Genomic DNA, 14,156 nt, shown 5'->3' on the forward strand with positions numbered 1-14,156 from the left:
GGACCTTCTGTTCATGTAACTTACTTGCATCTTCTGGGTCTGTTTGGGCCCAAAGCTGTTGTCCAGTGAATCACCGCTACCCTTCCTCCAGATCTCACAACCCAGTGTGTATGATAATACCCAGACCATGCTGGGTGCTCAGGTTGCTTAGTCATTGGCGGTGGTATTGTTTAGTAACTAAGTCATGTCCAATATTTTGCAACCCCATGGACTGCAGCACGCCAGGCTTCCTTGTCCTTCATCATCTTCTGGAGTTTACTCAAATTCACGTCCATCGAATTGGTGATGCCATCCAACCATCTCATCCTCCGTCACTGCTTCTCCTCCTGCCCTCAGTCTTCCCCAGCATCAGGGTCTTTTCCAGTGAGTCACTGGCAACTCATCATCAAAGCACAGTCTCTATAAGGGCCCAGAAACACATTAGGAGATGATTTTCAAATGACAAGTGATTCTCTGTGGCAGGAATCATAGTTTTAGTCCAGGACCCTAAAGTTTCGTGCTGTAAATTCTCCTCCATTAGAAGTCTCCAGAGACTTCACACAGCATCTTTATCCATCTGGGTCTTATGGCCAGGATGGCACAGTGGCTGGTACCACTGCCTGGACCTGCTGCGAGAATCTTCTCTTGGGGGACTTCCCTGGTGGTCCTGTGGTTGGGACTCTGTGCTTTCACTGTAGGGGGCATGGTTTCAATCCCTGGTGGGGGTACTAGGATCCTGCATGCCTCAAGGTGCGGCAAAAAAATAAATAAAAAATAAGAGTTGATACAAAGAAAGAGAATCTCTAGGCAAAGTAAAAAAAAAAAGTTAACACACACGCACACAAAAAAAAACCCCATGATGAACAACAAAAAACAAAACTTCTCTTCTCTGAGCCCCACTCAGAATAAGCAGCCCCCCAAGTCACACGATAAGTAGTCAGAACAGAATCCTCAAATGTGATATACGTACCAAACCCAAAGAGGCTTACCACGTACTGCCCCATTTTTACAGGGAGTAGATATAAGGTGCAAAAGATTGTTCTTCACCTTAGAGGTAATACCCCAGCATCCCCCAGACCTCTGGATCCCACGAATCTTCCTTAGTTTGGCAGTCACCTAAATCTTCGTGTGGTTATCTCCCACCTTTCAGCACAAAAAACAACTCTCAACTTTTCTGGTCTCAAAACCTCTTGATAGTCTTAAACTCTATCAAGGACTCCAAAGAGCCTTGTTTATGTGGATTATCTCTATTCATATATACCATATGAGAAATTAAACTGAGAAATTTAAAATATGTAATTTATTAAAAAAGCAATACTGAAAAAGAATACATATGTATAATTAAATCACTTTGTTGTATACTTGCAATTAACACAATATTGTAAATTAACTATACCTCAAAAAATAAATACGTAGCAACAATAAACTTGTTCAGTTCAGTTCAGTTCAGTCGCTCAGTCGTGTCCGACTCTCCGCGACCCCATGAATCACAGCACGCCAAGCCTCCCTGTCCATCACCAACTCCCAGAGTTCACTCAAACTCATGTCCACAGAGTCGGTGATGCCATCCAGCCATCTCATTCTCTGTCGTCCCCTTCTCCTCCTGCCCCCAACCTTTCCCATCATCAGAGGCTTTTCCAGTGAGTCAACTCGTCGCATGAGGTGGCCAAAGTATTGGAGTTTCAGCTTTAGCATCAGTCCTTCCAATGAACACCCAGGATCGATCTCCCCTAGAATGGACTGGTTGGATCTCCTTGCAGTCCAAGGGACTCTCAAGAGTCTTCTCCAACACCACAGTTCAAAAGCATCAATTCTTCGGCGATCAGCTTTCTTCACAGTCCAACTCTCACATCCATACATGACCACGGGAAAAACCATAGCCTTGACTAGACGGACCTTTGTTGGCAAAGTAATGTCTCTGCTTTTTAATATATTATCAAGGTTGGTCATAACGTTCCTTCCAAGGAGTAAGTGTCTTTTAATTTCATGGCTGCAATCAGCATCTGCAGTGATTTTGGAGCCCAAAAAAATAAAGTCTGACACTGTTTCCACTGTTTTTCCATCTATTTCCCATGAAGTGATGGGACCAGATGCCATGATCTTCGTTTCTGAATGTTGAGCTTCAAGCCAACCTTTTCACTCTCCTCTTTCACTTTCATCAAGAGGCTTTTGAGTTCCTCTTCACTTTCTGCCATAAGGGTAGTGTCATCTGCATATCTGAGGTTATTGATATTTCTCCTGGAAATCTTGATTCCAGTTTGTGCTTCTTCCAGCCCAGTGTTCCTCATGATGTACTCTGCATATAAGTTAAATAAGCAAGGTGACAATATACAGCCTTGACGTACTCCTTTTCCTATTTGGAACCAGTCGGTTGTTCCATGTCCAGTTCTGACTGTTGCTTCCTGACCTGCATACAGGTTTCTCAAGAGGCAGGTCAGGTGGTCTGGGATTCCCATCTCTTTCAGAATGTTCCACAGTTTATTGTGATCCACACAGTCAAAGGCTTTGGCATAGTCAATGAAGCAGAAATAGATGTTTTTCTGGAACTCTCTCGCTTTCTCCATGATCCAGCGGATGTTGGCAATTTGATCTCTGGTGCCTCTGCCTTTTCTAAAACCTGCTTGAACATCTGGGAGTTCACGGTTCACATATTGCTGAAGCCTGGCTTGGAGAATTTTGAGCATGACTTTACTAGCGTGTGAGATGAGTGCAATTGTGCGGTAGTTTGAGCATTCTTTGGCATTGCCTTTCTTTGGGATTGGAATGAAGACTGACCTTTTCCAGTCCTGTGGCCACTGCTGAGTTTTCCAACTTTCACAGCATCATCTTTCAAGATTTGAAATAGCTCCACTGGAATTCCATCACCTCCACTAGCTTTGTTCGTAGTGATGCATTCTAAGGCCCACTTGACTTCACATTCCAAGATGCCTGGCTCTAGGTCAGTGATCACATTATTGTGACTATCTTGCTCGTGAAGATCTTTTTTGTACAGTTCTTCTGTGTATTCTTGCCACCTCTTCTTAATATCTTCTGCTTCTGTTAGGTCCATACCATTTCTGTCCTTTATCGAGCCCATCTTTGCATGAAATGTTCCTTTGGAATCTCTAACTTTCTTGAAGAGATCTCTTGTTTTTCCTATTCTGTTGTTTTCCCTCTATTTCTTTGCATTGATCACTGAGGAAGGCTTTCTTATCTCTCCTTGCTATTCTTTGGAACTCTGCATTCAGATGCTTATATCTTTCCTTTTCTCCTTTGCTTTTCGCTTCTCTTCTCTTCACAGCTATTTGTAAGGCCTCCTCAGACAGCCATTTTGCTTTTTTGCATTTCTTTTCCATGGGGATGGTCTTGGTCCCTGTCTCCTTTACAATGTCACGAACCTCCGTCCAGAGTTCATCAGGCACTCTATCAGATCTAGTCCCTTAAATCTATTCCTCACTTCCACTGTATAATCATAAGGGATTTGATTTAGGTCATACCTGAATGGTCTAGTGGTTTTCCCTACTTTCTTCAATTTAAGTCTGAATTTGGCAATAAGGAGTTCATGATCTGAGCCACAGTCAGCTCCTGGTCTTGTTTTTGCTAACTGTATACAGCTCCTCCATTTTTGGCTGCAAAGAATATAATCAATCTGATTTCGGTGTTGACCATCTGGTGATGTCCATGTGTAGAGTCTTCTCTTGTGTTGTTGGAAGAGGGTGTTTGCAATGACCAGTGCGTTCTCTTGACAAAACTCTATTAGCCTTTGCCCTGCTTCATTCCGTGCTCCAAGGCCAAATTTGCCTGTTACTCCAGGTGTTTCTTGACTTCCTACTTTTGCATTCCAGTCCCCTATAATGAAAAGGACATCTTTTTTGGGTGTTAGTTCTAAAAGGTCTTGTAGGTCTTCATAGAACCGTTCAACTTCGGCTTCTTCAGCGTTATTGGTTGGGACATAGGCCTGGATTACTGTAATATTGAATGGTTTGCCTTGGAAACGAACAGAAATCATTCTGTCATTTTTAAGATTGCATCCAAGTACTTACACATTAACATAAGTAACACTTTTTATGAAAAATTAATATATATTCCAAACCAAAAAATGTTACTGGGGAGAGTAGCATTGTATTGAATGTTTACCAGTCTCCCTAATGTCTGACTTTGTAGAACTTGGATTCTCATATCTGCTTCTTCATTCAACCTGCTGAGATATGTTATTTTGGTTGAAGAATATGGGGAAAATCTGGCCTTGTGATATGCAGTTGGAAAAAGAAGGAATATTTTAATCGCCTTTTTAGGTAATTTTAGATAGTCTTCTCTGATACTACTACAAAACTTAACAAGTGATAATTTCTAAAGGTTAGTGGCAATTTGGAATCTGGAATCAGATCAATGAACTTTAATGCACTGTTAAAATCCATTGGTTTATCTCGCACTTCTAATGGATATTTTATCTGCGTGTGATTTTGAAATAACGTACATCGGTCATTCTGGAACATGTTGGTTCACAGAGTTATGGTAGATCTTCTAAATTTTACATATTTCATCACACGATGTTAAAAAAAAATCACACTCATTAATGTCATCTCTGATCCCATCAGGAAACTAAGTATAGGGAATCTGTCAAGATGATGGTAGCAAATACAAGTTTTCTAAAATTCCAATTTTTCATTTAAAAGCTCCAATCTTATCATTGGCAACAAATACTGTCAGTTATTTTCTTTGAAGTGACAAACTCACACCATTGATTTTCAAAAAATTGTCTGCCAAATCCTTAAGTCTGAATAACCATAGTTTCTAGTAAAGATGGTGTTCTATGGAAAAAATAATAAAAGACCCAACTAGTTCATCTGGCAAACCAAACAATAGCACAGTTGCTCTTCCTGAAGGCAACCACTATGCGTCAATATTCAACAGAAGTGTTCTGTGCATACTCCTCATCTTGTTACATAGAATATCAAAAATTTGTGTACCTAAGAATTGTGATTTAATAATATTCATAATTTTAGAGAGTATGGGTTCAATCCCTAGTCGGGTAACTAAGATTCCACATGCCCAGGAGAAACTTGAGTCCTCGCACTGCAACAAGAAAGCCCATGCACGGCAATGATGGATCCTGCATGCTACCACTAAGACCGGATGCAGCCATATAAATAATATCAGTGATGCTTATTGCTTCCTTCAGTTCAGTTTAGTAGCTCAGTCGTGTTCAACTCTTTGCAACCCCATGGATTGCAGCACGCCAGGCTTCCCTGTCCATCACCAACTCCCGGAGCTTCCTTAAGGACATTCTTAAGTAAAGCTAGCAATTTTTTGGTATTTTTTAGTCTGAGTGCATGGGAGTGAAACATTCAGTGGCTACTAGTAGAGTATAGGGCTTCCCTGGTGGTTCAGGTGGTAAAGAATCCACCTGCTATGTGGGAGACCTGGGTTCGATCCCTGGGTTGGGAAGATCCCCTGGAGAAGGGAACAGCTATCCATTCCAGTATCCTGGCCTGGAGAATTCTATGGACTGTGTAGTCCATGGGGTTACAAAGGGTTGGACATAACTGAGTGACTTTCACTTTCAGTAGAATATAATGCCCCCACTTTGACTCATGCTAAGACCAGTAGTTTTACCCATCATTGCTTTTGTACCAGCCAAATTAGGTCAGGAAAAAGGCAAATTATGTCTTCATACTTTTGAAATTTCATTAGAATTTTATTTTATATTGGAGTGCAGTTGATTTACAATGGTTGTGTTATTTCCAGGTATACAGCAAAGTGATTCAGTTACACATATACATATATCTCCTCTTTTTCGGATTCTTTTTCCATGTAGGTTATTGCAGACTAATTAGAGTAGAGTTCCCTGTGCTATATATAGGTCCTTACAGGTTATCTCAAAGCTACTTTCTTTATGAAAAGAGTTATGACCTCGCAGAATCCTGAAAGGGTCTCAGGTACCCATTAGGGTTTCATGGACCTCACTTTGGGAACTACTGGTTTGACCAGAAGGTCTATGGTACCAAGAGTTGAAACCCAGCATCCTGAGTGTCCTGGATCGCCTCATAAGCAGTGCTGGTGACACACAAGCCCTCACGGAGGAGCAGCCTTGTGGAGATTCGACAACAAGGCCGTGCTGCCCCATTGTCTCTCCTCTCCGATAGGCAATGTTTCACTGATCATTCCCGAGTGAGCCTTGCAGTGTGGCACCTGCTGAACCCAGCACTCCACACTGGGCCTGATCAGCCTGGAATCAAGCAGAATGATGCCCTCAATACCAAACTTAACCTTTGTGAACAATCAGAATCTTAGAAGCACAGTAGAGAAACTCTCTGGAAAATTAAGAAAAGGGGGGGAAACTATAATCTCATCATCTTGACAATCACTGTTAGGTTGTGGCCAAGGGTGACCACTAGCAATGTCATTTCACTCTGAATTTACCAGTGATGAAAATCCCCAAGGTTTGTTTGTCCTACCAGTGCTAAGCCACGTCATTCTGGCCCTTTCTAGCTGGCTCTGGGGCCCCAAGAATAGGACCTGACTTTCAAATGTGTTTACTTTATCCATATAGAACTTCTCTGTGGACACATGTGGGGTCTGCAGTCCAAACTGGCTAACGTTTTCACAGTTCTGTGTGATTTGCAAATGGGGGTCACCCTCATTCATATCAACAGCCTCTTTCATAAATTCGCTCATGGAAATGTGAACCTTGGATTGCAACGTTTAACAGTGAAACCACACTCACTGATGACATGTCTTTTCTATGTTTCTTTCCTGTGGCTGATGTGACAAATTCCCAAGGATCTGTTAACTTAGACAACAGGAATTTACCCTCACGGTTCTGGAGGCCAGAGATCTGACATCAAGGAGTCAGCAGGACCACACCCCCGCTAGTGGCTCTAGGGGAGAATCTGTCTCTTGTTTTTTCCACCTTTTTGTCTTGATTGGCTGGTTTGCTTTACTATTTATTTATTTGACTGCTCTGGATCTTAGTTGCTGCACTCAGAATCTCTAGTTGCCGCATGTGAACCCTTATTTGCACATCCAGGATCTAGTTCCCAGACCGGGTATTAAACCCCAGCCCCCTGCTTTGGGGCATGGAGTCTTCGCCAGTGGACCACCAGGGAAGTACCCTCCACCTTCCCGTGACAACAGGAGTTCCTTGGCACCCTTTGTTGCTTCCAGCATCACTCCAGTCTTTGCCTCTCTCTTCCCAGTGCTGTCCCCTCTGTGTGGGTCTGTCTAATCTCCCTCTGCCTTCCTCTCTTTTTTTAATTGACCACCTTCACCCATTTCCCCCACTCCCCACGCCCACTCTGACAACCACCAGCCTATTCTCAGTTTCTATAAATTATTTTTCTTTTTTTCAGAATCCACATATAAGTGGAATCATATAGTACTTGTCTGTCTCTGTCTAACTTAATTCACTTAGCATAATGCCCTCAGGGTCTAGCCATGTTGTTGCAAATAGCAGCATTTCCTTCTTTTTATGGTTGAATAATACTCTGCGGTGCATATATATATATATATATATACACACACACCACGTTTTCTTTATCCACTCATCCATTTACTTATCCACTCATCTATCAGTGAACATTTAGGTTGCTTTATAAATTTTATTTATTTATTCTTTATTTATTTTGGCTGCTCTGGGTCTATGTTGTGGCTCAGCGGCTTCTGTAGTTGTGGCGTTAGGGCTCAGTTGAGATATGGGATCTTAGTTCCCTGACCAGGGATCGAACTCAGGCTCCCAGCATTGGGAACATGGAGTCTTATCCACTGGACCACCAGGGAAGTCCCTAAGTGGCTTTCATGTCTTGAGTAATGGTGCAATGAACATGGAGGGTAAAAATATCTCTTTAAGACAGTGATTGCATTTCCTTCAGATAGATACCCAGAAGTGGAATTGCTAGATCATCCAATAGTTCTATTTTTCACTTTGTAAAAATCCTCAATGTTGTTCTCCAGAGTGGCTGCACCAATTTACATTCCTACCAACAGTGCAAGAGGGTTCCCTTTCTCCACATCCTCACCAATGCTTGCTATCTCTTTTCTTTGCCTTTCTTTTATAAAGATACTTGAAATGGCATTTAGAAGCCACTGAGATAAGTGGGTCATAAATGCCATCTTTTGCCCTATGGGATAATATTCACAGTTCCAGAGGTTAGGACGTGAACATCTCTTTGAGGGAGGCCACCATTCAGCCCACTAGACCCTCTCACAGCAGACATCTATCTATGGCCATAGTCCCTAATCAAGGATGATTGGGACCCTATAAGGTACAGTGTGTTTGAGTGTGCTCAGCTGTGTCCAAACGCATGGACTGTAGTCCTCCAGGCTCTTCTGCCCATGAGATTCTGCAGGCAAGAATGCTGAAGTGGGTTACCACGCCCTCCTCCAGGGGATCTTCTCAACCCAGGGATCGAACCCATGTCTGCTGCATCTCCTGCACTGGCAGGCGGATTCTTTAACACCAGCGCCACCTGAGAAAGCCCATGGCTCAGCAGGTAAAGAATTCACCTGCAATGCAGGAGACACAATGCATAGGAACACTACAGCATAGAATTATCCAGCCTAAAGTGTCAACAATGTTGAGGTTGAGAAACCCCGATTTGTAATGAAAGTGACAGTGAAGTCGTTCAATTGTGTCCGACTCTTTGCAACCCCATGGTTTGTAGCCTCCCAGGCTCCTCCATCCACGGGATTTTCCAGGCAAAAATACTGGAGTGGGTTGCGTTTTCCTTCTCCATGATTTATAATAAATTGTTATTATTGTATATACTCTGTCTAAGAAGCCTCCACGGTCAACTTTATCTCTTTATCCAACTTTATTTTTCATTATAGCCTTTATTATATGCGACACTAAATACATCCTACTCTGTTTTATTCTATTCTATTCATTTGTTTGTTATCTGTCTCCCTCAACACATCAGCTCTATGAGAGCAGAGATTTGTGTCCACTGCTATATCCTCAGCCTTTTGAACAGCAACCAGAATGTAGTAAGCAATTTCCAAATGTGTATTTAATTAATCCATTAGTTAATTAAAATGAAGACATTTCCTGAGCTTTTACTGTTCATGAACACAGTACTAGGTTATCTTATTTTGATGTTCATAAAAAAAATTCTAGAAGAATTCTACCTCCTTTATTATGGTATTCTCCTCCATTTTCCAGATAAAGAAACTGAAGAAGTTTAGCAGCTTACTGAAGATTACACAGCTCTTAAGAGGATAAGACAGGGGGCTTCCCTGGTGATCCAGTGGCTAAGACTTCACACTCCCAATGCAGGGGGCCTGGGTTCAATCCTGGTGGGAGGACTAGATCCCACATGCGGAAACTAAGAGTTTTCATGTCACCATGAAGACTGAAAATCCCACCTGCCACAACTAAGACCCCGTGTAGCCTAATAAATAAATATTAAAACAAAAAAAGAGGTCAAAGTAGAGCCTTTTCTCAGGTATCCATTCCCAGGGTATATTCTCTTGGAGAGGTTGTGCCTACCATGTGCCAGGCAGAGTACCAGGGAAAACAGAAGTGAAGAAGATGCAATCCCTGTCCCCAAGTCTCTAGTCCAGTGGGAAAAAAAAGACAAGTAAATAGGCACTTATGACACTAGTCATTGCAGGGGACTCTGAGGGCTAAACCAACCTCGGGGAATCAGGGGAGACTTGATTGATGGTTCAGTCAGTAAAGAATTAGCCTGCGATGTGGGGTTGGAAAGATCCCCTGGAGGATGGCATGGCAATCTACTCCAGTATTCTTCCCTGGAGAATCGCCATGGACAGAGGAGTCTGGTGGGCTGCAATCCATGGGGTCTCAAGGGTCGAACACTAGTGAGCGACTAAGCACAGCACAGCACAGCACATCATCTGTGATGCTTTGCCTCCCAACCTAAACCTCGATCCATGGATGTTCACATTCATGAGTGCTCAGGGGACAGGAAGACAACAGGAGGACGGCCCCTGGGGGCCATGGCCATTCACAGACCAGTGTGCATCCATGCCAGACCTTCAGCCCTGGGAACGTCCAGCTTTCATTCATGGCCATGGGAAGGCATCCACTCTGTTCCACTCTTTTAAAGGCCCCTGACTCTCCTGGTGATCATGGGAATGGGACAAACTGGCAGTTCTCAACCTTGTCCTGCAAAAGCCCAACAGAACCAGGGCCTTCCGTGTGCTGCTACCCACTTCGTGGAGAATGCGAGTCCTGCATGAACAAGTCAGCTGCAGGCTACAGGCCATTCCTGAGGTGCCTGCTACACCCCAGGGTGTGCAGGGCTTGGCCACCCCCACATAGGAAGCTGTTGTGAGTGGACACCTGCACAGCATCCAGGAATCGCCCTGGGCTGTTGCAGTCCTTTCCTCTGCTCTGCCCCTTCTCCACTTTCATCCAGGTCTCTTTTGATTCCTGTGTGTGTTCTAAGTTTCCCTGAGCATGCATGCTCATCATATTCAACTCTTTGCAACCCCATGGTCTATTAGCCTGCTAGGCTCCTCTGTCCATGGGATTTCCCAGACAAGAATACTGGAGTGGGTTGCCTAGGTGAAGCCACTGCCTCTAAATATCCCCAGCTTGCAGACATGACCATCCTCCCCTTTCTCACCTTCACCAGTATCTGCGGCTTCATGCGTAGGAGAAAGGCTCCATCAGCAGCCCCCGATGGAGGCATCTGCTGAGCCACTTCAGTGATTCAGTGGTGGCCTCTCTAGATGGGGTGGGGGACTGCCACTTGGCTCCATTTGAGCCTGTGGGCCCAGAGTTGCCAGACTCTCCCCAACTTCAAGAACAGCCAGAAATCCTGATTTTCTTTTATTTTTTTAAAATCAGTCCGTTTATTTATTTATCTGTGTGGGGTCTCAGCTGGGGCTCACAGCCTCTTTGCTGCAAAGCAAGGGCTTAGCTGCCCTGCAGCATGTGGGATTTTAATTCCAACGCAGGGATCAAACCTGCGTCCCCTGCATTGGAAGGTGAATTCTTAACCACTGAACCACCAGGGAAGTCCCCAGAAATCCCGATTTTCATGTGACCATTTCTGAATTGTTTAAGGATGTAACTCAATTTAAACATTTTTTTTTTAATTAAAAAAAACAAGAACAAAAACTTTGCACCATGGGACCAAATGCTATTTGGGTCAAACCATACAGGCTTATGGGACATGGACATGGGCTCTGGGTCTCCTCAGACTAAAATTCTGCTCTCCAGCCCTTTGTACAGGTAATTGATGTTGACTCATGCCCAGAGAGTGGTCACGGCTGTCCTCAGAACACTACTTCTTCGACAGGACACAAATCGCCCCTACCCAGCAAATCAGGTCCCTCATCACCCCATCCTAGTTCCTGCCCCCTGTACACTTCAGGGACAGAGGCTGGATAGCAAGGAAGAAACTGCACTTTTTTTTTTTTTTTTTTTGCTGCTCTCTTCTCCTGATTTTTCTCTGCTATCCACATTGTTGGTTTCTATTTGTTGTTATTTTGGCTGCTCTGGGTATCACTTGTGGCCTGCAGGCTCTTCACTGTGGCTTGCGGGCTTTCTCTAGTTGCAGCACATGGGCTTCCAGTTGAGATGCGCAGGCTCAGTAGTTGCAGTGTGGGGCCTTAGTTGCCCCCATGGCAAGTGGGATCTTAGTTCCCCAACTAGGGATCAAACCCACATCCCCCGCATTGGATGGTAGATTCTTAACCACTGGAACACCAAGGAGGTCCCGCCACACTGTTTTTAGGAAATTTCCTTTCATCCACCTCCTCCTGAAGGTCACTGGTGGCAGGTCAGCACTCTCATCGGCAATGTTCAGCCCTCCGAGATGGCATTTGTCACACCTGCCACCCTATCGACTTTGTCAAGAGAGGACAGAGCAGAGTCTGAATGTGACATGCACTTTGTCACCACATCCTGGTGATCCTGAGTGTCCTCCAGGTAGAGGCAGATGAGTCCAACTATCTGGGAGGGACTGGGAGGCTCCAGTCTCTGCCACCTCATCCACAGTGCTTGCCCCTGACTAAAGTGGCTGAATCCTGGGTGGAGAGCTCTGCTTTCTCTCCATCACCCTCTATTACTCTTATCCCTGCATGGGCTTGTCCCATCCATCACAAGCTTGGCTTCTTGCCTGATAGAAAATTTGAACAACCTGGTTTTTGGTGGCATCTACAGCTTTTGCAAGACTCCATTTGTGTTAGCTTTGAGCCTTCCTGAGGCTATAGTAGGCTTCCCTGATGACTCAGATGGTAAAGAATCTGCCTGCAATGCAGGAGACCTGGGTTCGATGTGTGGATTGGGAAGATCCCCTGAAGAAGAGCATGGCTACCCACTTCAGTATTCTTGCCTGAAGGATCCCATAGACACAGGAGCCTGACGACCTACAGTCCATGGGATCATAAAGAGTCACATATGACTGAGTGACTAAGCATGCACGCAAGCATGCGAGACTATATAACCCAGTGCCAAGTACTGGGTAGTCATTAGGTTAAAACAGTGAAAAGTTAGACAGGTGCCTTCTACAAATAGTGCTGAAACAGCTGTATATCTGATCCAGCAATCATGCTCCTTGAATTTTAACCCAAAGAAGCTGAAAATGTACATTCACACAAAAACCTGCACATGGATGTTAATAGCAGCTTTATTCATGGTTGCCAAAACTTGGAAACAACCAACATGTCCTTCAGTACATGAATGAATAAGTACGCGATGGTCCATTAGACAATGGAATATTATTTAGCACTAAAAAGAAATGAGCTATTAATATCAAGCCTTGAAACAGTATGGAGGCACCTTGAACACATATTACTGAGTGAAAGAAGTCAATCTGTAAAAATTACAGATTGTATGATTCCAACTATATGACATACTGGAAAAGGCAAACCTATGGAGACAATAAAAAGACCAGAGGTTGCCAGGTCCTGGGGAGTGGAGTGGGGATGAATCGGCAGAATGCAGAGGAATTGAAGGACAGTGAAAATACTGTGCGACGCTATAATGATGGATGCACGTCATTATACATTTGTTCAGACCCACAGAATGCACAGCACCAAGAATGAGCCCTACAGTAAACTACAGACTCCAGGTGACTATAATACTTCAATGTAGGTCCATCCTTGGTTTAAAAAAAGAAAAAGTACTATTCTGATGAGTGATCTTGATAATGGAGGAGGCTATGCATGCGCTAGAGTAGTGGCGTGTAAGAAATTTCTGTACCATCCTCTTGATAGTCTTATAAACTGCAAACTACTCAAAAAAGACAAAGTCTTTTAAAAGAGGTTCAACAAGTTTCTTGACCCAGTGGAACAGGTTCCTTCTACTCCACTGGAGGAGACAACCAGTCATTGAATGAGTATTCTGTGCCCTGAAGACATTAACATGGGACAATGAGACAGAGAAAGGATGGTGAGAATCCGGTAGACAACTTCTTAGCTAACCAGGGAAGGTCTTCCTGAAGAGGAGATACTCCAGCTGAAACCTAAATAAAGAGAAGAGACCAGTCAGAGCGGGAGGAAAAGCAGTCTGGCAGAGGTAAGAGCAGAGACCAAGGTTCAGAGGCAGGAAGGGGCTCAGTGCCTGAGAGGAAGAGAAAGAAGGTCAGTGTGGCTGGACGTGGGGCTGCGTGATGTTGGAGGAGGGCAAGGGCCAGATGTTAGGTCAGGGTGAGGGCTGGCCTTTAATCCAAGGGTTCTCAGGGCTCCGAGGAGGGGAGGGCTGATTTTGACTTAGTCTGAGGCCAGGCTCTCTCAATCTCGACTCATTGTGGGCCCTCTATGGCGCAATAGGCTTCTCGAAGTTGCCCCTACTTCCTTTTCCACAACAGCTTTAGCACAATCTGAATTGCATTTGAGAGCTTCCTGTGTCTCTCAAGAGACCAGTCAGTGGCTTACTCCTAGTTCAGCTACCACAAGTCAGTCATTCCCAGACCTTCCTTCCTCTCCCTTCCACGGGTCCTCAGTCTCCACATCCACCAAATGGGAGTGTAGGACCAAAGGATCCAGGCTGCCTTTCCGGTTCTGTATCTCTAGTTTTTGGCAGTGACTGGAAGATGCAGCGAAAGTGGGATCCGAGAGAGAAATGAAAGTGAAAGATGGGAAACCATTCCTCTAGCCTCCAGGAAAGTGGGCAGAGCTGGGGAAGAGGGTGATGGGCGTGGAAAGGAAGTTTTTAGAAAGCTGGGCGGGCAGGGTCCGTGTGACCCAGGCTTTCGCTTCTCCTAAAAGCCCCGGGGCACCATGTG

The sequence above is a fragment of the Moschus berezovskii genome, chromosome 25 (genome assembly GCF_049115385.1).
Source record: "Moschus berezovskii isolate FMDL1 chromosome 25, NW_MosBer_1.0, whole genome shotgun sequence".
In the NCBI taxonomy this organism is placed as follows: domain Eukaryota; kingdom Metazoa; phylum Chordata; class Mammalia; order Artiodactyla; family Moschidae; genus Moschus; species Moschus berezovskii.